This window comes from Canis lupus, chromosome 37 (assembly GCF_048164855.1).
Source record: "Canis lupus baileyi chromosome 37, mCanLup2.hap1, whole genome shotgun sequence".
NCBI lineage: Eukaryota > Metazoa > Chordata > Mammalia > Carnivora > Canidae > Canis > Canis lupus.
In genome coordinates, this window is record NC_132874.1 from 12,500,689 (window position 1) to 12,525,531 (window position 24,843).

General features: G+C 44.9%; 1 long non-coding RNA gene across 3 annotated transcripts; it reads right to left on the reverse strand.

The window, feature by feature from the left end:
• Positions 1–463: 463 nt before the first annotated feature.
• Positions 464–7,362, reverse strand: LOC140626114 (uncharacterized). Of its 3 annotated transcripts, XR_012025330.1 has the most exons (6): positions 7,176–7,288; positions 6,753–6,980; positions 3,759–4,095; positions 1,513–1,660; positions 991–1,167; positions 464–785 (listed from the first exon to the last, which is right to left on the reverse strand). It is a non-coding gene; the product is annotated as an uncharacterized lncRNA (long non-coding RNA). The 3 variants fall into 3 exon arrangements; XR_012025329.1 differs by having other exon boundaries at positions 464–1,167; positions 7,264–7,362; XR_012025328.1 differs by having other exon boundaries at positions 464–1,167.
• Positions 7,363–24,843: the final 17,481 nt, after the last annotated feature.

A 24,843-nucleotide genomic window follows, 5' to 3' on the forward strand; every position in this document is an offset into this window, starting at 1 on the left:
TCTTTAAAGAGTTCACTAAGTTAAAATGAAGTCAGTAGTATGGGCCCTAAGCCGATATGACTGGTGTCCTTATTAGAGGGGGAGATTAGGACATGGACACACACAGAGGGAAGACCAGGGAAGGACACAGGGAGTAGATGGGCATCTTAGTAGAGGCCTATATTGCATTAGGGGAAAATCAACCCCGCCAACACCTTGACCTTTGACTTTCAGCCTCTAGAACTATAAGAGAGTACATTTCTGTTGTAGAAGCCCCCTGGACCGTGCTGCTTTGTTACAGCACCTCTAGCAGACTTAAATAGAGGGGGACAGGTTCAGACACATGAAATGAGCCTTTGAAGGTACTATGTCCACCAATGGGGCTCCAGATCCAGCACCCTAAAATCCTTAGTCCTGGTCGGGTCTTCATCTCACTTCGTGATGTTATACTGCATTTGTTATGGAAAGGACCACAGTAGGCTACTTCATTTACGAATTCAGTTTAATTGGCACCTCAGTGGTGGTGTCAATTCTTTGCCATTTTCTGCAACACCAAGGGAGACTTTTTCTAAGCTATTTTTTTTTTAGCTGCAAAGATGACAAATGTTATCAATGATATCCAACCAGAGTATATTTTCATCCCTTTTCTTCCCGTCAAGATAAGCCAGAAGTATTTGTTGCCAGAAACGGAAAACAGCTTGCTCATCAGCCAGATGATCGCAGTGTTCAAAAGTTCTACTCGTTTGCCATGTGTGAAAAGTTAAGAATCGAAAACAGACAGGCTTACTCTGCTTAAACTGTGGGTTCTGTGAAGCAAGAAAAAGAGATATTTGGATACTCTAAGAATTGTGGAGAAGGTTTTCAGTGGCAAAGCGAGGGTCGTTTTTTTCAAATTGCTCTGAGGTGGGACCCATCGGTTGATTTGATAGTGGTTGTGGCCCTAAGTGTAGTATGGGCCATTCATCAACTGGATGGAAGATGAGTCTGAAATGATCAACCACAGCAAGCTACCTTTGTGTTCTAGAACAGATCCCAATGTCCTACATGATCGTGGCTCTAGTCATACTGTCTGAAACAGAATCTTCTAGGCACTTCAGTTAGACTTTCTAATTATCTTGATGGAGATCTCCATGAGTTCTTAGTAGAAGTCAGAAGTGTACAGTAGAGCTGGGCTTCGTTAGAAACAGCCTGCAGATGACAGGTTTGGATCGTTCCATTACTTCCCCACCCATGAGGTACTAAGGGGTATTTGTCGAATTTTTGTGAGATTGAGTTAAATTGCCCAGTTATCAACCCTTATTATTATAAGGCTTTGTGTTTGCTGAGTGATTTCTGATCATTTTTATTAGTCTCTCTTGGTAACTGCTTAAGAGACTTTTTGATAATTAAGAGAGCCATTTTAAGAACTAGAAATGCAGGCTTACAGAGGTCAAATGATTAACTCAAATTGACCAGAGAGGGGGGGGAAAAAAAAAGCAAAACAAAGAAAACCCCTGAAGAAAAATCAGAGTTCACACTTAGGGCTCTAATTACCGTTCTGTAGGTTTCTGGAAGCTCGGCACAATCACATTCCGCTTTATTTATGTCCTTAGAAGTTATTTGCATTTCAACACTTAGATTTCCTCCTGTACTTGATTCTTCGAGGTCTTGGAAGTTAAAACGAACTCAAGGATTTGGCTACCTAAGAGGGGAAAACAAAAAGCCAAAAAACAACACCTGCCCTCCTTCTTTTTTGTGAAGGATGGCTCAAAATGGGAGCAAAATAAGTAAGTTCTCACGGGAAGACAATTGCATTGAGCTCCACTCCCCATCGGTAGATTCAGGCCTGCCAATTTGTTTTTTAAGGGTGGGTGTTTTTAGCAGCAGGGAATTCTGGTTGGCTGGAGGCAAGAGAATGAACTGGAGGAGGGGGACGAAGACAGAAACTCTCAGGTGCACACAAAACGCGCTGCCCTGTGTACTTTCTCCCTCTCCGTTTGAGTCAGCTCCATCTCGCCTCACCCACTGCAGGCCTTTCTCGGGGTCTCAGGTTTTGAGTTGACTGGGCGCTCAGCAGTAGGCCGCAACTCCTCTTCAGATGAAAGGACAAATCAGAAGGTACCTATTACAGGGCTGTGAGCAGAGAGACAAAGGCCTGGCTGCTGACACCCTCCCACTAACTTGGGTTTTAATGGTGGGTTTAATTTCCTCGTGCTAGCTGAAAGAAAGGGAAAAAAGTGAGCGGAAAGAGCCAGGCTGTGGGTAGTGGCGGCGGTGGGGAAGCGACAGCTGTTGTATTCATGGTTAATCAGGTGTGTCTGTCTTTGTGTGGCATCTGTCTGCTACTGTTGCCGGGCCACATGTGAAAGGGGACGGAGGGGAAGGGGCCATTCATGTTCAAAGCCAGCAGCACTGACCTCTGCTTCGTGCTCCTCGGGGTAGGCAAGCTTGTCTATTTAACTTTCCCCATTATAGGAAGCTGTAATTCTACTCGATTAGCCCACCCTAACCATTTTGGCCTGACAGACGCAAGCTGCATCCAAAATGCCATAAATCTGCCTGGAGAAGGAGGACTCTTCCCTCCTCTCATGCTTTTCCTTTGGGATCCTGTTTGATTTGTCAAACCAGAGAAAGCCTTTGGAAAGAGAGAGAAAAATGAGAACCAGGGTAAGTTGGCTCACCTTCCATCTTAAACTGACCTACCCACTGGACGTACACTCTCTCTCACAAGCATCAGGAGCAGTAGGGCTTCCCCCCCCCGTCATGACTAGAACAGCCTCTGTCTCCAGATCTGTTGGCCTCATGAGTCCCCCACAGGCGTGGTGTGTGGGGCAGGCCCCAGCTAACCCCCTGGCACCCCCTCCCCTGGCTTCCTTCGGGTCCATGTGCCCCCTCTGCCCGTGTACAGAGGGCCAATGGGGGAGCACGGGGTGGGGGGCGCTTCCACCGCCTCTGAGCCAGCTCTGCTCTGTACATACTGCTAGCCCCCCTCTGCCAGGCAGGACTCTTCTCTGGCACGTGTAGAAACAGCTGAAATGCAAACAGTGCCCATTCTCCACATCTCCGTTCATGAGACTGCATGAAGGCTCAGCATCCAGGAGTTAAAGGACTTCTCCAGTGAGAGCCTTCAAACTGACACCCCCTACCAGTGGTTTAAGGGGCTCTATCTCACTCTCTTGGAGGCACTTTGTTTCTAGTCCTTCTGCTTCTTGGGGTAATGATAGTGACCTGCATTTTTTAAGACCAAAGAGGTCTGGCTCAAATTTTGACTTTCCTTAAGAACCAGCCACGACAGACTTTGCCAGCAGAGCTTGCCACTTGCAAATCTATTTTGGTTTAAGCCACTTTTCAATATAGGAACTAGTTGTTACCCCATTGTGTTAACTTTTCTTGTGGGGAGGCTGGATTTGGGCTCTACTGACACTGCTTTTGGTGTGTATATACACCTACTACACAAAAATATGTTAAAAAATATGTATCTCTCTATATCTCTATTATCGATTATCTATCTATCTATCTATCTATCATCATCATCATCATCTATCTATTTACCTATCTATCTATCAATCATCTATCTCTTTTTAAAATCAAAATTGTGGGATCCCTGGGTGGCGCAGTGGTTTAGCGCCTGCCTTTGGCCCAGGGCGCAATCCTGGAGACTCGGGATCAAATCCCACGTCAGGCTCCTGGTGCATGGAGCCTGCTTCTCCCTCTGCCTATGTCTCTGCCTCTCTCTCTCTCTCTCTCTCTGTGTGACTATCATAAATAAATAAAAGTAAAAAAAAAATCAAAATTGTTACCTTCGCGGAGTGTTGGTTATCATCACAGCGAGTTTGCCCAATAAGCCTGTGCTGATTGCCGTGGCTGTATTATTGAGCTGCAGCTCTGGGATTAGGAAGCTTCTGTTTTGCTGATGTTGACGGATTTTGGAAAACTATTCCAAGGCCTTTTCCCTCTGGTAAGCCCTGGATCTCCACATTTCAGTGACATCAATAGGCAAAGTTGAAGCTCGAAATAAAAGCCCAGCACTCTGCTAGGCTCTTTGAGGCTTTCAGGAACTCATCATCTTGTGAGAGGCCAAGGATTGTATGAATGAAGCAAGTGATAACAAAGGAGGGCTGGAAAATTTTCTAATGACTTAAAAAAAAAATCAAAGCCAAATTTATATCCAGAAAAGTGAACAAATCCTAATTGTACAGCTCGATGGATTCTCACAAAGTAAACATACTCATGTAATCACCACCCAGATCAAAAAACAATATTACTGCAGCTGGAAGCTTCTTAAATTTCTACCTATGTAGGAACCCTATTACATATAAAACCATTCTTCTGCAGCACAATTTGGGACTGAGATTTAGTCTTGATCATGCGGCTGTAACAGGTCAGAGATGGGAAGTTTCCTATTAGCTGGAAGGGATTTGCTCAGGGCAGGATTTTAATGCGACCCAGGCAGGGATTCTGAGGTTGGACTTTAGGGGGTCCAGGTGGGCTTGATGTGTGGTGCTTTTGGCTCCAGGGGAGGATGTAGGCTGTTTTGGCATCCCTTTTTAAAACACTGTGGTAAAATATACACAGTATAGACATTACCATCTTACTCAGAAAGATGTACAACCCTACCCCAGAACTTTTCTCATCTTGCAAATTGAAACTCTACGCTCATCAAACAATGACACTCCCCGCCCCTTTGCCCTAGACCCTGGGAAGCACCATTCTACTTTCTGTCTCTACGAATTTTATGGCTCAAATGACCTCATATAAGTGGAATTATTTAGCATTTGTCCTCTTGTGACCAGCTTATTTCAGTGAGTGTAATATCCTGAAGGTTCATCCATATTGTAGCATGCAACAGAATTTCCTTGCTTTTTAAGGTCAAATAATATTGTATGTATTGAGTAATAATGGATATACCTCATTTTGTTTATCCATTCATCGGTCAATGGGCACTTGAGTTGCTTCTGGCTTTTGGCTGTTGTGAACAGTGTTAGAGCCTGTGGTAATTCTGTCTTTAATTTTTTGAGGAACTGCCATATTATTTTTCATATGCCCTGGTGTCCTTTTCACCTGGTCTGCTTCTTGCTGACTAGCCTCCCAGGTGGCATAAGCAGGAGCCAGATGTGTGGACTAAGGTGGTGGCCGTTGTTAGGATAGAGGTCTAGACTCTGTGTGAACCTGCCTAGAGAATTTAGACCAATTGACTCAGGTGGGCTGGAGACAAGGCCGTCGTGGTGGGTATTTGGAGACTTCAGGAAAGAGAGAGGGATTTGCACAAAGACAAATACTTTCTGCTTTAATTTGTGGGGGAGTCAGGGCTTCAGGAGGTTCTTGGTGGCTTGGTATTCTGAGGCCTAATTCCTGTTCAGGGGATCACCTCTACAACTTCTTCGGGGCTTTTGGTGTGAAAGTTGGAATATTTATAGAATAGATGGAGAAGAAGAGGAAGGGATATGGTGGACCACAAAATAATTGTGGAAGCCATATGCTTTTTGCCTGACAGATTGTGGGGATAGGGGAGCTACATGAATGAAAAGATACTCCTTGGAAATATGAGAGCTGTGATGTGAGTGTAGTGCTGGCTCCTAATGCCAGAAACACCTACGTATTGAATATTTGGGGGCATCTTCCAATAATTGTATTTCCCTTTTTTAAATCTTGATGCTTAATTGCTAGGGTCAGCCTGATGTTGGTACCTGTTTGAAGGATATAATGTGTGGGTCACCAAGGTAAGAGCTTTCAGGGCTGTAGATTTGGGGGACTCATTATTATTGCTAAAAGAATATCCTGCTTCTTTCAAATCCTTTTGCTTTGGCCTCCTCCCATTTCATCATGAAAAGAACTTCAGTCATAGTACATATTTTTTCTTAATTTAATAATATATGGCTACCACCTAAAGTGTTTAAAGGGAAAAAAAATGTACCCAACCCCAAAGGATAACCGTTTTATTTAATGGCTTGTTTGCTTTTCTTCCGGGATGTTCTGTATACATTAGGCACATACATATATACACACAAATGCTTAAGGTACACAGTTTAGTTTCTACTACTTAGAACCTAAACACGACTATTTCATATAAATATATAGAAAATACATTTATGCAACTCTTTACCATTATAAACTGCTTTCATTTGACCCAAGATTATTTAAAATTGTTATTATTCTCATTTAACAGAAAAGAGGCTGGAGAGATTAAGATACTTGTCCAAATATTTACTACATGTTGGAAATCAGAGTTGGGACAAGAATCCAGGTCTTTGAAGTAAGCACCGTCCCCCCATCTTTCTTCTCTGTCATAGGATCTTTCTTCTCTGTCATTGATTCATGGAGTCCAGATACCACCTTGCAGAAAGGTTCAGAGAAGCTACCCACACACCACCTTCATTAAACTTACTAATTTCGATCTCTCCATGGTGACAATTTATAAAACACTTTATCTTATACTTGTGGGTACACTGAATGCATTTAAATATAAATAAGATAAAATAAGAATCGAGGCTATTGGAAGAGGCATAACTCCAATAGAATCTTAGAGAAGACAACTATTGGGTAGGAAAATATTTTTTATATTCGTGGGTATGTTGACACCAGCTTATTTATGAAGTTGCTTTGATAACGCATGTGGCTTAAACGTTTTTGTAGGGATTTGTAAGAGGGAAAATGGAGTGATCTTCTGGTTCAGCTAAGTTTTAGGTCAAATGGCAAAAAGCTCGTGATCTGCCTCTTTGATACAGAACAATAACTATTTTCTTCCTGTTGACTTTATTCTTTTTAAGTATATAAGTTAATGAGGAACCATTTACCTAAAGATATAGTCTTTTATCAAGTACACACTGAGAACATGGCCATAGATGTTGAACGGTGACAGAAGTGCTTCTGGGATTTTGGAGGTGAATTCTCTTAACTTTTTTGTTTCACAATAGCTGTATGGGGAATTGTTGATGGTTCACATCTTATTTCCTTTTGTTATAAAATTTTCATAGTTTGCAAAACTAAAAGTTATGAGCTTTGTGTCCTTTATTTGCTACTCCCTGTGAGAAAGGTTAAGATAGAGAAAAAAGATTCAGTAATGGCCATGTTGGTGAATAATGCTGCGGGTAACAGATAAATAGGAAGAGGGAGGAAAAAGCTTCCAGTCCTGTACTGCTTAGGACTAGATTCAACTTTCCAGGGACCAGAAATGTAACAGTGACATTAAAAAAGATAAAAGCTAATTTCTCTCTCACATAAAAGATGTTCAGACTTCTCAGCCCAGGGTTGGTCTGGTTCCCCCATGAGGTTCTCAGATACAAAGTTTCCTTATAGTTCATTCACCTGTCATCCTTAGGATCCAGCTTTTGTCTTTATGGTCTTTATGATCCAAGGTGGTTGCTAGGGCTCCAGCCATCATATCTGTGTTCCTTTTAAAGAGCAGGAACTTCCCCAAAATTCTATGTAATATTTCTGCTTGTATTTCATTGTATGAAAGTTCATCATATGTTTACATATGACAGGCAGGCTGGGGAATATAATATCTATTATGGATGGCAAGAAACTGAGATAAAAATTGAGGTTCTGTTATTAAAAAAAGGAGAAATAGATATTATGAGGAGAGCAGCATTCTTTGACACAGTCTACCCATTTTGTTCCCCAAACAAAAAAAAACCCAAAAAAACAAAAAAATAAATGTGCCTTTCTTCTGTCTGGATTGTGATTATAATAAAAGGAGCTTCAGAGACATCTTGGACCAAGATGTAAACCCGGGAATGAAGGCCATACACAGTAGAACAATAAGACTCAAGGCACATGAGTCCCTGGTGCTGTGGAGCTGTGGACAGATGACCTCTAGACTTCAGGGCCAGTGGGGCTGGGTAAAGAGAAATACACATTTGTTTTGATTAAGTTTTGTTAGGTTCTTACGGTATGGATGGAGGCAGCTGAGATTGATCTCAATTGATGTGAGTATAATACAAGCTTCTAAAATAGCTTTCTTTTTAGGATCGTATCTTTGCCTGCCAGTGAGGTGCACTGGCCATCTGCTCATCATCCTAGCCTACTATGTAGCAGCACCAGGTATACAAAGATGGCTAAGATGTTAGCCAGGAGCTCAAATTCCAGTGAGTGACACACAAACCAATGCCCTAAAAGGACTCTAGTTGCTTTAGTAGGTATCTGTAGAGCCCAGAGACATCTACAATATTCTCTGCTGCCATCCTTAGACTGAAAAAAAAAAAAAAACCTTTACGAGTAAATTTGGGGTGTTGACCTTAGCATATTTCTCTTCATTATTAACTAATAATTATCATCATATGAATCACCTAGAATTATTTCTCAGATACAAAACTTGTGATTTTTTTCTTACATGGGAAGGATGATGTTATCAAATTAAACACTAATTTTCTCTCAAGAAACCTTCAGTATAATTGGAGCAGAATATTTTCCCATAAAACTAAAGACAGATTGGCTACCTGTAATGTGCTCAAGAGGTTTTCAAGAGCATTTTCACAAGAAGAAATGTACGTTTCATGTTTGTTTTTAGAGTGAGTTGAATCCTTCCTCACTTATCGCTATTGGCATCATGACAACCAGCACAGCACCTGTGTGTTCCAAACGGTCATCGTCTTATTTGATTTTCTGTAGCAATTGCTATTTTACAGGCGAGGAGACTGAAGTTGATAGAATCTAGGCAACTTGTCTGAGGTCACGCCACAGGTAAATAGCAGAGTCAGGATTCGAATTCAGGTCCGAGACTCTCTCGGTCATCCCTTCGTGTGCTGATAACAACCTGACCGTGGAGACTTTGCCAGGAAACAGCAGAAGGAGGTAGAAGGTGAGCGGAGCCAAAAGGGGAGGAAGGTTAAGCTCTTTCAGAGTTTTCCAGCTCAGCTAGAAAAACATTGCAGCAGTTATCAGGTAATTGAAGTGTCAACGTGATGGTGTCAGAGGGGCTGGATGAATGTGTTCCTGTTGGCCAGGTATGGGGCTGCTAAGGGTGCGGCAGGATCGTGGTACTCAGGTGAAGAAACTCTCTGGCTGCCGTGGGAGTTCCTCTTTAGAAGCAGCCCCACTAACATGCAAAATCAATGTCACTGGAGTTTTTGCTTATGTTACTGCCTCCGACACTGTTTGATCCTTACATAAAAGAGACATTTGTCATTTGACAGGACGAAGACTGGGAAGCAGTGTGGAGGCTTCCCCCAGCTTTGTGGCACAAACGTCTGCAAAGTCTGCTTCCCTGGTGTGTTTTCAATGCAAAGTCTAGGTCACCCAGGTGGTCTCTCCTCGTCCTCTATTATCGCTTGTCCTCCTGATGGGCTGGAAGAGCAAACCTCCATCATCTCCCTGGCATTGGCAGTGAAGAACACTAGCCTTCCTTGGCTTCAGTTTTACCTCTCTCCTCCTCCCTTTTATTTTCCTTCTTCTTGATTCTCGTTCTTATTCCTACAGTGACTACCCACCCCCCACGTAACTGTCCCTCTACTTTCCTGGTACGCCGGCCACCCCTCTATCCTGCCCACCACCCAACCTCAAAGCTTATACCTTCCAGGTACAGAAATGGCGAACCATATAGAAAAGCTGTTCTATATGGTCCTCTGGGTTTTCAGTATCATAACCCCTGATCTTGGTTCAACTGCCCAAATGGTTGGAAAGAAATAACTGATGCCCTTATGTTCTCAGTCACCAAATAAGATTTTGTTGGTTCGTGGTGTATGCAGCTTTGATCCATTTTCATTCCCAATTCTGGGACATACGTCTCCCAGGGGCCAATGTCTTGCACTCATAGAAGCTTAGCTGACAGGAGACTTATAAAACATGCGTTTGATATGATAGATCCTAGAGGTCATGTCTTGTAGACACTTGGAAAGAGTTGTCTTTTAATGGTTTGTTGAGAAGGTAGGAGTGTTATATGTCTCACAATGGGAAGCAGTCAAGAAATCTTTTAGTAAAAATGTGATAATCTCTACCATCACCCCACTCTCCCTTTGGAGATATTTTTTAAAAAGGCCCTCTCTTCTCATTGCTCTAGGAATTTCTTAAATCAATATGGGGATGAGACTGTGCCCTGAAGAATCTCCTCAAATCATGTGACTTTCTACTCCTGGTATTGAAAATGCAAACTTTACATAACATTTTGAACTATAGCTTATTTAAAATTGGTGGATGTTCTTCTTTAGGGGATTTGGAAAGTGGATAAAACAACAAAAAATAGTAATCGTCCATAATGTTTTATGATTTCCTTTGTTTAGAGGGTAACAGAGCCTTTGTTGGGTATTATACAATTGTTATCGTCATTGGAAATTATGGAATTTTGGTTCGTGTGTTTTAAGAAAGAGAGAGGTGTCTTGATTCCCATTAAAGTGCTGGAATCTTCTATGAGTCAGTTCACAGTAGCAGTGCTTGGTTGTCTGTTGTCAAGAGTTTCAGTGGTAGGCATCTTAGGGTGTCTGAGAAGTCAGTGCTTTCAACCATGGTGTCCACGCTGCATGCGAAAAGGAATTAACTGCGTGCAATAATTAATGAATTGAAATATCAAAGTTTCAAATAATTTGCTTTGTTGATAAATTACAAGGCATACCAGAGAGAGCCCCCATGAGGGTGCTGTTTTTAGGCTCTTGCATTCTGATATAATTTTCCAAGTGGGAGAGAAATGGATAGAGGGCATGGGCACATGGGCATGCTCATGGGGCCATGTTGGTGTGAATATAATCTGGGTTGTGAACTGGGTCAGAAGAAACATAGAGGTTTGCCGTGACAGGTCAGGCCTCCACTACTCATGCCTGCAGGGGATGTGGTTGGTTTCCATTGGAGACAGACCCACTAGACCACTCCAGTTACTGGTGAGTAGGGAAGGAGCATGGAGATAGAGTATGGGGTCTCTATACTTTAATCCCACTAATTGGAGTTTCATAGGTGGAGATTCCTTTGAGACTATTATTATGTATATAAATGCCCCATAAAGTGAACCAACACAAGCTGTATTCAGACATTGGTTATCATCTGAGTCACAGATTTTCAGCAAGAAAATAGAGAAGAAAGTCCTTCTTCAGAAAAAAAGAGATAAAAATCTCTCCTTTTGATACATGCACCAAAGGCTGGCATTTTTTCTCTGGCATCAGCCACATGCAGCAGAAAGGGTCACCGCAGCAGCTTCTTTTCCTCACTCCATAGCTTTCAATTGATTTGCTCTGTGGCTCTCTGAGTTTTACAGAATCAACTCCTCTGTAGATCTTTTTGTTTTTGTGGAGACTCGCGACGGTGGAAGTAGAACTGGGCCATTTGTACTTAACTTGAGGACTTTCAAGCTTGACCCTCCCACAGTTTATCTGAACGCAGGAGAACCTGACAGTGGGCTTATATTTTTATAGAGTGTTGATTTTTGCCTAACGATGTAGGAGGCATTAAAGAAATGAGGGAGGCTAATGTCACGAGTGTAATGGAGAGGGCTGAGCTGAAGGAAATCAGCCTTGAGCGTTGGCGCTGTGCTAGCAGCTATGAACATGAGGTCACGAATCTGAGTAAGACTCCCTGACCCACAGGGCAAGTTGGGTGGGCCCCGTACGTGCTCTGAGATCGATATGAAGCATGTGCACAGAATGGGGGCTGCCAACCTGTTGTTTTAGGGTGTAAGGAGCAGAGGAGCCTCTAAGTACTTGAGCCAATGGGGACTCACCACCTGCATACACAGGGAAGTAAGCAAGCAGGAGACCCCAAGTCTGCAGCTGGTAGCTGAGGCCAGGTGGGGAAAACGATGCCTCCTTCCATTCCAAAGGGCCTCGGCTGGACACGTAGGGTTCTCCCTCTACTTCACTGCCTCACCTGCCACTGTCTACCGCAACCTTTCTGGCCTCTTGTTTCCACCTCACCCTTTTTGATTCTGTGTGCCTTCCTGGCTTCACCAGCTCCTTCTGGTGAAGCCTCCTGGATTCCTTGCTGCTGCACCAGCTGCTCCGGCTGCTGCTCTTGGCCATGTCTGACTCCCGACATCCAGCCTCCTGAGCCGAGATCTACTGGGGCCTGATTGGTTTCTACACAGTGTGGAGGCTCCCCTTCTGGCAGTATTCCTGCCCCACCTCATGAGAGGCCACCAGCTGGCTCCTGTTTGACTCCGGTGCTGCTCCTCATCAGAGGGGATGGAAGCAGAACCTGGTGAGACACTGGTGACCTTTGAACAGGCGCTAGCCCAGGTGAGCCCCTGCCTCAGAGGAAGGCTGTGGGCCATTGGAAAGAGGAGACCTTTGTGCTAGGCCCTTGTGTCTCTGTGTGTGCTGAATGTCTTTACATAAAGGAGGGAAGAAGACTAGACTTTCTGGGTGAAATTCTGGAGAGGCACAGAAGCTGGGTGCTGGGTCTGAGGAGGATTCCCCCAGACTGCGACGTTGCCAAGAGGAGCTTGAGAACATGTATCATGGATTCTTATTTTGTGCCTGGTACCTCTTTCCTCTTGCGCCCCTGTCTATAGTCATTATTGTGCACCAGTGCTGTTGGACCCAAGGTGACAGGCCACAGTGTGACACAGCCCAGAAACAGTCTGTGAAGGTGTGGGGGCCAGAAACAAAGGCTAATATTGCTGGAAAGACTTTGGACGTTGGGTAGGCTGGAATTGGAGGGGCTAGGGGTTGCCCGTATCTCCGAGGGATGGGGAGGTATTACTGACCTATAGATATCATTATAAGGCAGGGTCTGGCTGTAAAGATGGGGTCAGACACCAGAGACACAATGCGAATGAATGTTTGGTCCAAATGGCCAAGTGGGAAGAAAAACCAAGAGGCCAAGGGAGTGGAGGCCCAGATGGTGCCTCCACAGAGGGTGGACAGACACAGTGCCCGGAGGGCTCCGAGCTGTAGGAATGGGGGCCAGAATCTTTTGTATAGGGATGGCCTGGGCCATTGGATGGAAGGCACTGGTTAGGGACAGTTTCATGATTGGGAAAGGGAAGCTGGAATGGTGACCAAGCCTCAGACACCCCTCGTAACACCTGTCCCTTCCCAGCACAGCCAGATCTGGTAAATGTGCCCAAATGCCTAAGAGAAACACTCTGCAAGGCTTTCTCTCTTCTGGTTCAGCGTCTCCGCTTCCCTCTTCCCCTGAACCCTCTGGGAAATACAGACCCATCCTCCTAGAAGGCTTTGTTAAAACCCAACCTGGATACACGCCATGAAAACGAGTGAATGAACACAAGCAAGGACGCCGCTGAGTGGATTTTTGAGACAGCATTGGTGTTGGTCACCTGCCTCCTTTGGCTGTAATAGAAGTCATGCAGCTTAAAAACTCTGACTGCTGATTTGAAAATTTACCCCATGCAGTGATTGATAATAGAAGCTTTCAGGGATGAATAAAAAAAGGAGGGGGAAGGGATGGCAAGCACAAGCCCAGGAAACATGTGGATAGGTCCGGAGGCTGATGGGGAGGATGGTTAGAACTGCACCGTGTCACCTGGTCCGGAGTGGTGCTCATGTGTCTGCATGTCCCGTGTCTGTGAGACACGTGGGGGAAACAGGCCCAGGGAAGGGGATGGGGCTTGCAAACTCGCGAGTCCACCTTGCTATCATCATTTAAAGACATGCAATATGGGGCACCTGGATGGTTCAGTGGTCGTGATCCCAGGGTCCTGGGATTGAGACCTGCATCGGGCTCCCCGCAGGGAGCCTGCTTCTCTCTCTGCCTGTGTCTCTGCTTCTCTCTGTGTGTCTCTCATGGATAAATAAATAAAATCTTAAAAAAGAAAAAGAAGACCCGCAGTGACCAGGTCACCACTGGTGGCTTCTTTTGAACCAACCATTGGCAGGAAAAGGAGGTCTGGCCATTCCCACAGATCTGTGGCTCTGTTTCCTCCTGCACTTGTAGTAGCTGGATGGCTGCTAACAGGAAGATGCTGCTGCAGACAATGGACCATTTAGAAAGCTGAATGAGACACAAATTTTTAAAAAAATAATATTTTGCCTGACAGAGGCATGCCCAGAGAGGGAAGGCATTGACTTGGCATTCCCAGCTAGCTTTTATAGCTGGGTCTCTTCCTCCCTTGGAGGCTTTCATCAGATTAGAGCCTTTTTCTAGGTCCTTGGCTTTATTAGAGGTTTTCCCAGGGGCTGCTCAGTGGTTCAGATTTTAATAGAAGGCTGTTGGATGGGACTTAACTTTGTTTCTGCTGAGCTTGAGGCTGAGGTGAGGTGGTGGCCTGTCCTGTTCATTGCGGTCAAGGAAGAAAGGAAGGAAGGGAGGGAGGGAGAGAGGGAGGAAGGAAGGGAACTTACACCAGGTATCACACACGATAGATTCCCAAGGAAGTCATCTTAAGAGTCAGCACTGGTTTTAGCAGACCGAAGAGCATTTACAATCAGAAGACTGAGTCCTAAAACACAACTGTAGTTAAAACACCAAGAAACCTTTAATAAATACTGATGCCTCGGTCTCATTCCCAGAGATTCTGATTCAATGGGTATCTTAGTTTCCTAAGGCAACCCTAACAAGAAGCCCACAGCCTGAGAAACTCAAGCCTGTCCTTGTCTCTCAGGTCTGCAGGCTAGAAGCCAGAGATCAAGGTGTGGGCAGGGTGGGTTTCTTCTGAAGCCCCTCTCCTGGGTTTGTAGATGGCAGGCTGCTCCCTGTGTCCTCATGTGGTCTCCCTTCCGTCCTTGTCTGTGTCCTCATCTCCTCTTCTTATAAGGACACCAGTCGTTTGGGATTCAGGCCCATCCTAATGACCTCATGTTCCCTTCATTACCTCTTCAAAGACCTCACCTCAAAGGCAGTCACATTCTGAAGTACTGGGAGCTACAGTTTTAGGGATAACAACATGCAGCTCCTGCCGATTGGCCCGCGTGGAGCGTAGGCAGCAGGACTTTTTCATGTCTCCCCCCACCCCACCCCCTGAAGAATTGCAGCTGAGGTCAAGAATCCATGTTTCCAATGGATCCTTCCTAGCATCCAGGAACAGCTGTTTGGAATATAATCCCTGGACAGTAGAGTGGTTTACATTGTGAAAGTGTTGGGAAGTTGAGTGGAAAAAAGGCTGCCGTAAGCGGAGCAATGTGATGAGCTTTTGATACCAAATGAGGGGGCCATGGAGAAACTCTGTGACAAAGGTCCTTCCCAGAGTCCTTGGGGGTGGAGAGCTCTGATTGCACCTGGTGGGCTCCAGAATGGGCAGGGTGCTTACTGCACCCGAGGAGAGCCACCGCCGAGGACAGTCAGCTTCTTTTACAAGCCTTGAAATCTGTGGTTTGGTTTCCTGGATTGACCTACCCCCTAGGAAGGGAGTGCCCGGTGCAGGCAGCTGGCCTTGGCTCCTGGGCGACAACCACGGTACAACCTTACATAACCCTGCATTTGAGCTCTTGGAAAGAAGCGACTTGCCTCATGTGAACACGCTTGATGAGAGGTGAAGAGCGGATGGGAAGATGGGGCTCCGTTCCCAGGCGGACTTGGAGCCAGTGGTGACGGTGGTGTGTGGGCCCGAGAGTCACGGTGATGCAGGGCTTGTCCTGACTCATCCACGGCTCACCCAGCTCATGACAGGCACCCGTGGATGTCTCAGTAGTTCATCCTGCAGCAAGGATTCTGTTGCTATGTTGGCGTTGCCCTGTAAGCTCAGTTTTGGCGTATTAAAGAATTGCTATTTATTTTATTTATTTTATTATTTTATTATTTTACTTTATTTCATTTCATTTCATTTTATTTTATTTTATTTTATTTTATTTTATTTTATTTTATTTTATTATTTTATTATTTAGAATCCTTTTGTGAATCTGTCTCCTCTCTTTGTTTCTGTCTGATGGTCGTCTGGCATCTCCTCTTACTCCCTGGTCAGTTCTTCCCAAGTAAGAGGAAGAATCCATCCACCTTAGTTTCCACACACCTCAGAAGGTACTCACATTCCCCTTTTGACCTCCTTTGTCCTTAATTTCCTCACTGAAGGGGGGGTAGGCTTTACTGCTACCCCAATTCTCCAGCTTTCAATGGGTGCGAGGCACTGGTGTAAGGGCTTTACTTACTTCACGGTGTTTAATCTTCACATGGGACAGATGCCATCAGTGTGATTAGTGTCATCCCCATTTTACAGACGTTGAATCGAGGCTTGGAATGATGAGGAGCTGCCTGAGAATATCCAGCAGTGGTAGAGTTGGCTTCAAGTCTACGGTGTTCTGACTCCAAATCTTATTCTTAGCCATCACGTGCAGTGAGCCATGCTGACATGTCACTACTGATCTCATCCAAGCACGTGACTTTAAGATCCATCTATGTGGGGCACCTGCGTGGCTCAGTTGGTTAAGCATCTGCCTTCAGCTGGGGTCATGATCCCAGGGTCCAGCTCTGAGCCTGGAGCCTGTTTGTCTCCTTCTTCCTCTGTCCCTACCCCTGCTTGCTCTCAATCTCTCCCCCTTAAATAAATGAATAAATCTTTTTAAAAAAATCCATCTCTGTGGTGAGTGAACCTCAACTTTACATCTTGACTTAGACCCAGACTTGGGTATCCAACTGCCTACAGCATCATCACTTGGACTTCTAACAGGTGCCTCTACCTGAACTCACTCCACTCAGAGCTCCAGTTACTCAGGTCAGGATGTGGGAGTCACCTTGACTCCTCACTTTCTTTCACAGCCCACATGCAAGTAATCAGCAAATCCCATGGGACTTGCAGTACCCAGAAGCCAACCACTTCTTCCCACCTCTGCTGCTACCACACTCCCACCATCTTCTCTCAACACAGCCATCAGAGTGAGTCAGCGTATGTGACTCTCTTGCTCAAAATTCCCTGATGCCCTCCTGTCTTGTTCAGAGGGTGGCAGTTATTAAGTTATTGCTACTCGACTCTATAAACTCATCCCTCTATACTGGATTTTATGTTCCTGGGGCTGGGCCCCTGAAAAACACCTTTCTCCTGGGTCCCCCTGCTACCTGTTGGGATCGGCCAGGAGGGGGCACTGGCAGGAGGCCGCACCCCTGGAGGAGCGAGAGGGGACTCACTTTTTCCTGTTTTGTTTTCTGTGGGTTTCCTGTCAGGTTGCAGCCCTCTGAGTGGCACCCCGGCCCCACCACCTCACCCAAGCAGTGGGAGATCCGTCCTGTAGACAGTTAAATCCACTTGGCAACTTGAACCCACGCTCAACAGCCAATCTCACTGTGCTTCCTCTGGGTTGCTGGAACCCGCTGCCATGATCCCCTCTTCAATGGTCTGGGCTCCTGCCCCATGGGACCCTCGTCTGAGATTCTGAATTTTAGTAACTCATTCTTCACAACCCCAGCCCTAGGGGTGGAGCCAGCTTCCTGCATTTGCTCTCTCTTTTACCCTGTCCGTGACCTGGTTAATGACTTTATTCCTCATTACCATGTCTTTATATTAAATTAGCTCTGTGGAAATAACTGATGTGGCCTCTGCCTCCTGACTGGGCCCTGCTCAGAGTCAGAGCCAAAGTCCTTAAAGCAGCTTGTAAGGTCTTCCATGAACTAGCTTCCTGCCACCTCCCCAGTCTCAGCTCCATTCCACCTTGCTCTGCTTTGCTTCTGCTCTTCTAGCTCCGCTGGCCCCTTGCTATTCTGCAGACACACTAACCCTTTCTCCTGCCTCCGGGTCTTCGCCTTCTCTGATACCTTTGCCTGAAGATCTCTCCCTACCATTCCACGTAGCTTCTCCTTCACCTCCTTAGGATCCCTGAAATGTCTCCTCTTCAGTGAGTTCTTCCCTGACCATCCTGTGTGATCCACATTCCCCACCCCTGGGTGATTCCCATCCTTCTTGATCTGCCTGGTTTCCCCCCTGAGCACCCACAACCATCTGATAGTCTGTAGCCTGTATATATTTACACATTTATTTGGTAATTACCTATCCCTTGCCAACAGAATATAAGATCAAGGTGGGCAGAGACTTTTCCTTTTTTAATGAGGACTATCTTCCAGACTTTATTTTATTTATTTAAAAGATTTACTTATTTATTTGAGAGAGAGAGAGAGAGAGAGAGAGAGAGAGAGAGAGACAGCATGTGTGAGTGAGTGAGCGAGCACATGAGTGAGGGGAGGGGCAGAGGGAGAGGGACAAGCACACTCCCCTCAGAGCAAGAAGCCCAACGCAGGGCTTGATCTCACCACCCTGAGACCTGAGCCCATATCAAGAGTTGGATGCTCAACTGGCTGAGCCACACAGGAGCCCCTGCTACCTTCCAGACTTTAGAACACGTGCCTCACACATACTGAATGCTTCATAAGTATTTGTTGTACTAAATACTTCCATAAGTATTTGTTGAATGAATAAATGAATTGGAATTCTTGACTTTCAGGACTAAGGTGCCCCAAGCTCAGGTGGCACTGTTTTCATGCATCAGAGTGAATCCCAGACAGGATGCTGGCTTTGTAGGAAAATGAATATAGGTGCTTTTGCCAAGGACAAGTGAGGTGGGGTGGGCAGGATTGGCAGTGTCAGCACTCCGGTGTGCATGGGCTTGGGATGTATTTTTGAAAAGTGAGTTGTATTTTTTTCTCTTGTTTCTCCCAATTGCTATTGCTAGCACTGGGGGGTGGGGGGGGGGCAGGGAGGCAGGAAAGCTGTAACAAAATAACAAAATTTAGAAGTTCCCAAGACTAAACATTACCCTCAGTTTCCATTTTGACTGGCTTTCGAACTGATGGACATGGTGGGGGGGGTGTATTTCCATAATACCATCCTGAGAACTTTTTTTTTTTTTTTTTTTTTTGGAAAGACACTTAACCGACTGAGCCATGCATGTGCCCCTATTCTGAGGACTTTATAGAACATTCTAAGTAGTTACTGGCTTCCTTTGAGCTTAGTTCATAATGAAAGAGCCTAGCTTGTAGGTTATTGGCTTTCTGTTGTCATCTGTGTGTCTGTGAGTGGGTCGGCTCTGGACTGCCACACCTTACTTCTAAAATGAGGCCCGGATCCCTAATCCAGGAGGGCTAACTGCATTTTCTGGCCAAGAAGAGGCAAGAGAATTTCTTAACATCGGCAGCTAGTCGAGACCCAGCTTCCTAGGGCTGAAGGTCGACTCAACCCCATATCCAGCACATTACAGGCTATACCCTGCCCTGCTGGATTGTGGGTAAGCTCCCTGGATTACAATGGCAGCTGCTGGGTTCTTGCTGCTGTGATTCATCTGTTTGGTCTTGTTTGCCTTGGATTTCAGCCACCCGTGTTTCAGAAGGTGCTGAGCTGGCCACTGTTCTTGGCCTCAGAACACAGGTATGAGTGGTGCCATGTTAAATGGTAGTGGCAATTATGGTTGCTGATTTGAAAGGAAGCTGAACACGCTGGCTTTCATCAGATCAGCTTTGCTTGGCCACATGCAACTTTCCACTTGGGCAAATGAGCTCTGAATCCTTGATTCAGCCAGACTCTTTCAAGGTGTTATATTTCTGAGTTTGGGTAAGTAAACAAGACAACTCTGTGAAGCTTGAGTACTATCTACACCGTCATTGCACTCGGTGTCCTCTGAAAAGAGTTTCTTAAAATACATAGACCCCCTCACCTCAGGGGTTTAGCTCAGTTTAGCACCACCCCAGCCTTACTTTACTATACCATATTGGCAACAAAAATATCTGAATTGTATTCTAACTTTTGAAATGTAGGATGCATGCAGGATGTAATTAATAAATACTTAGAATATATCACACTGTGCCGGGTACTATGGGGGAGTAGAAAACCAGAGACTTGGTTACTGTTCTGAGGAGACTCCAGAAGTGGTAGGGAGGTGGACGGTACATACACTCATAGACACAGTAAAACAAAAATATACTTAAGCAAGAAAATGTGTTTATAGACAGGAGTGCTATAGATACTCAGAGAAAGAACAGGTAACTGTGGACCTATGTTTGGTGGAGAAGGCTTCTTGGAATTTAAAGTGGCCTTGAGCAAAGAGTGTGGATTTGGATTGACAGGGAGAAGGAGAAAGGACCCTAAGACCAGGGGTAGTCTGAGCTGGAGCTTCATGGCACGAACACATGTAGCATCCACGGCGTTTCGCAAGTCGATGAGCTCTCTCCAAGGGAGTTATTAGAAAGGAAGATGAGCAGATGGGAAAGGACAAAGCATTGGAGGACACCCAATCTGGTTGGATAGACAGGATACGTGCATGAAGAAAGATAAGTCAGATTGTTTGTGCAATTTAAAATATTAAAAGAAGATTCAAAGGGAAAAAGATAAGAAATACTTGGCAACTGGACCTTAAAAGCCAAATAAGAGGTATGAACAGGTGTGCTTCCGGACTCCAGGGGAGGGAGGAAACACGCAGGGTAGGCTTTGTAGAGGAACATCAGACCCCTAATAGATCTTAGGAAGGAGGAGAGGCAGGAGAAAAGTGTGTACAGTGGATGAAACAGCACAAAGCTGATTTCAGAAGGTCTCCAGCTACTTGGTGAAGAAGGAGATAGGTATTGGACCAGGATTGGGGTCTTCAGACACGACAAGAAGGTCTGTGACTATTATCCTGGGGGAATGAAGCCAGGGAGTGAATGAAGGACAAATACCAGGATTACTAAGCACTTACCAGGGCCAAGCTATATTTGGATGGTGTGAGCCTATGGTGGGCCAGAGGGGGTTATGGGCCCCTCTCCAGTCATGTTTTGTGATTCAAAAGGTCAGGATTGGGAGTAGGTGGGGGCTGACTCCAAGGGAGGATCTGAGAGACTCCAATCTCAGTCGCTAAAGGAAGTAGCATTTATTCAGCAGAGTACAAGGTTTGGTGAGCCTGCTGCTGCAGGTGGTGGTGGTGGTGGTGGTGGTGGTGGTGGTGGTGGTGGTGGGATTCTGGGGAATGGGAGGAGACCCTGCTGGTTTAGGCCAGTGTGGAGGCAGAGGCAGCCTTGTGCTGATGAGGACCTGGGGAGACCTTGCTGGCCAAGATAGCAATGAGCAGAGAGGAAGAAGAAGGGAATCCAGGAGAAGATTCTTTAAGAAGAAAGCAGAGCATATGTGTTTTCTCTAACACTTCTCTACATAAAGGAAGTTGGGTTGAATTAGGAGGTTGTCAATAGTGGCGTGTATAACATGACAATGAGAACTAACTTCAAAGATCTTTGAAGAAACCGTTCTCCAAATTTCTTTAGATTTTCTTTGTTTTCTACCCAGACTTATTTTATGAAACACCCTTTGGTTAATATATCTGGCAGATGTTAGAGGAGGAAAGAGGATTTCACTTAGTTTGGAAACTCAGCTCTCTCATTTCCTAACCGTGAAATCTTGGGCAACTTACCCAACCTTCTGCTCTTGGTTTTCTCACCTGTAAAATGGAACTCTAATACTTTCCCTCAGGGCTGCTGTGAGGATAAATTTTGGGTTCCCACAAATGGGGACTGTTGTTATTTTACCATTAGACTTTCAGAGGGGTTTATTTCAGTGTGGGTTGCTGTTCATCCCTGCTCCTTTTCACTTCCATGTCTCCTTTCTCTCTCTCTTTTACGCCTCACTCACTCAGTAAACACGTCTACTTACATTTGTGATTTGGAATAGGTAACTGGAAGTAAGCCAGTATTTTCTTTTCTTTTTAAAAATAAGTTGCAAACGATGCCACTTTTAAGCAGGATCAGGAAAGAAGAAAAAGAAGAAGGAATGAGCCTTGTGGGTCAGGGCTGCTTGGCAAATCCCCAGTCTTCATAGGCCAGTTGGGATCTTCCTCTCCTAGACTCACACCTCTCCTAGGCTCACACCTCTCCCAGGCTCTGGTGGCAGTCTCCTCCTAAAGTGACTGAGTCAGAGGTCACTGTGTGCTGAGTAATGTGGCTCTTTGCTGGGACAGAAGTGGGCAGCCCTTGCAAGGCCTCTGAGAGAGAGTGATGCTGGTGTTGTGGGAAACCGTGGAGGAGCTCCACGAGCCCAACATATGGGTCAAAAACCACATAGTCTCTGAGTGGTGTTTCCCAGTGTAACTCACATCTGTGAAGTATATCAGGGAAAATTAAATGAGTCCAAGAAGGAAACAGGTTCAAGTGTATTTGGAAGATATTAAAGAAAGGGAAAATAATTCTCCAAGGGGTCTGATCTCACCTTTCACTTTTTATGGAAAACATTTGGTTCTCTGGTTACATCTTTGCTTGAAGTATATTAGCAATACTGTGTTCATTTGACAATCATGGTATTTCTTTTTGAGTGCAGTATGTAGGCTGAAGTTCTAGTTCGTATTCTTTGATGAGTTCTACTTCCTTGGCACAGAAAGTCTGTAATAGTCATGGGTTTGGCCAGGATTTTGTTTTCTCTAATTTAATTTGTCTAAAGTACAAGTGAAGACTTTGTGGGCTGAGGCCAAGAAATCATTCTTCATGTTTGCCTAACACTTATTGCCTATAGATCTCAGATTCTTAGCTCATTGAGAGACTAGTTGAAAGAACACAGGATTACATTAAAACATAATCCTTGCTCAAGTATTTCCATTGTGTGAATTTGACAAAGATGCCCAACTCACCTGTGTTGTCCTCAATTTCTTTGCTTCTATGACTCACCCTGGAAACCTCCTTACTTTAAGAAACAACCCAAATGAATATGACGTTTTGTCATATGAAAGTACTGAGGTATAAAACTTTTCCAGAGACAGGCATTGAAAAAATTGCCCATCAGAGTATAATTTTGGTACTTATGTGTATAAAGGGGCACGGGGAGAGGTTGTTTATCAAAAGTTCAATGTAGATGTCTCTTGCTATTTGACCTCTGGCCATCCAGATTTTCCTTCTTGGAACTCAACCAGCAAACTGATTCAGATAAATCCATCACTCTCTGAAATGTCAGTTCTTATTTTCTGAAGCTCTGGCACCAGATAGACTTCTTACTCTCTAAACTCACTATCCAAACAGTTGCTCTCTGAACCTAGGAGTCAAATAAATTTAGATAACAAGGGGTGCTTCTCCCACTTCTTACTTTCTAGAAACCACTTATTTACTGTAGAAAATTAGGAATTCACAGAGAAGACTAGAGATAAAAGATGAAATGGCTCACTGACAGAGGCATAATTCTGAACGCTCACTTCCTAAGAATGGCTTTATGGCAAGGGGTGAAGAATATCCTTCCTTTGCTTCTCATTCTCCTCAGTTCAGAACATTCCAAATCCATAGGCATATCTAAAAAACAGTTTGTTGATAGATCTCCATGTTGGCTTGGATGACTCTTTGGATCTGGCCGGCATGGACTGTGTAGATTTTTTTCTGTAGGTGCTAGCCTTTTGCACTTGAGTCTGAATTAGGCCACTGGACCTTTCCTTGGTGATTGGTGTCTCATTTCTCTTCTCAGGCACTGCAGGACAGTCTGCTAGGCAGGTTTTTCAGGGTGACATTTGTAGCCACAGGATCTGTGAAAGTGTACGATCAATCATTGGCAGTAATTCATTTCCCTACTGATAGGCAAGGTCAAAAACATCTTGTTGAAATACAGTTTGAAACCTACACACAAAGAAATTCAGGGATGAAAGCGATGCAGAATTGATAGCACCCATTGACCTAAAAAAATACATTTTCCCCCAAGTGCTCAAAAAATAACCACCACTGCTGTCTGGTGTCCAACTGAGTATGTGAGCAAAACAAAGCCAGATGCAGTCCATTAACTTCCTGGCTTTCTTATGCAACGCTGCCAGGGCCAGTCTCCCAACTGCACCGATTTTAAATGAGCTTTCCCAGTTTCATCCGCATTGCTTCTTCGGGCCACAGCCATAAGTGAAGGCAGGACATGGAGTATCTGGCCAAATGCTAGGTAGTGTGGCCATGCTGCTAAGGTGGCTCCATTTGTTTCCAGCCCTCTGACTGCAGATGTACACTGTGGATATGACTCCCCCAAAGCAGCTCTTTTGAAAACATTTCCCTCACATGGCTTTGTGCAAAACAATGTTGATTCTGAGAGTTGCTCTGGCTCTAGTTAGGGCTCAAGTCACTGTTTATGGGGGTATCTTTAAGGGAATTAGAACAAGTCAGTACCTCTGAGCTGATGAGGCTTCTGGGCCTGGAGACAGCTAGCACCATGTATGAAGGCAAGGTGGTTTCCTCTGGTTGGGGGAAGCCCTGCTCAAAGCAGAGAGAGGACTTGACCTTAGCTCCGCTAGGGCCCTTTGCACATCACACACTACATAGTCATCCACAGCAGCCCAGTTAGGGGCAATAGAGCGCTTGGCTGGCAACACTCAGGGTGAATTTCTGATCACCCCGAGATACCTTTCTTGCCTGGAGCTCTGAGCTCCCTGCCTACACCCTCTCACCTTGCCATTTTTATGCACTCAGGGCAGGATATATGCTTCCCAGGCAAACAGAAGCCCAGTGAGAGAAATTAGTTACCTGGGGGACAGTGTAAAGCAGTGGTCCTGCCAAGACCTGAACCCTGGTCTTTTAACTGGGTTCTATAAATCCCCCAGTGGGACATGATTTAGATTTAATTTAGTTTTTAAGTCTTGGCAAGCTAGATGCCATGTGTTTGTGTAGACTTGCGCCATTTAAAAGGTTCTTGGAGTTTAGATCTTGCATGTAATTTGCTACATTAGCTTTGGGCAAAAATATTTGCTTTTTGGTCCTTTGTGGTTTAAGTTCCTTTTCAGCATTAACCTGGCATGTTAGAGAGAGCTGTGCTGTGGAACACAGCAGGGGCCCAGGGTTCAGGGCAGGGTGAGTGAGGGAAGGCTTATTACTGATGGCAGCTTTTCAGGCTGCAGGAGCTCAGAGAAGATTTTCCCGGTTTGGTTGGTTGGTTGTTTATGTATTCTGGATATTACACAGTTGAGATTAGGAATCTAAAGGACTTCAAACAAAGCCATTTAGATTGGGGTGAAGGTGGGGATAAACTTTCTTCTGGTACCTTGGATTAAGTAAGAACATCACTGTGATGTTTGTTGTGCAAAGTGACACCCCAATGTTTGGCCACCTGTGATGTGAACAGAACCAGGATGGATTATTCCTTTTTTTTTTTTTTTAAGATTTTATTTATTCATGAGCAACAGAGAG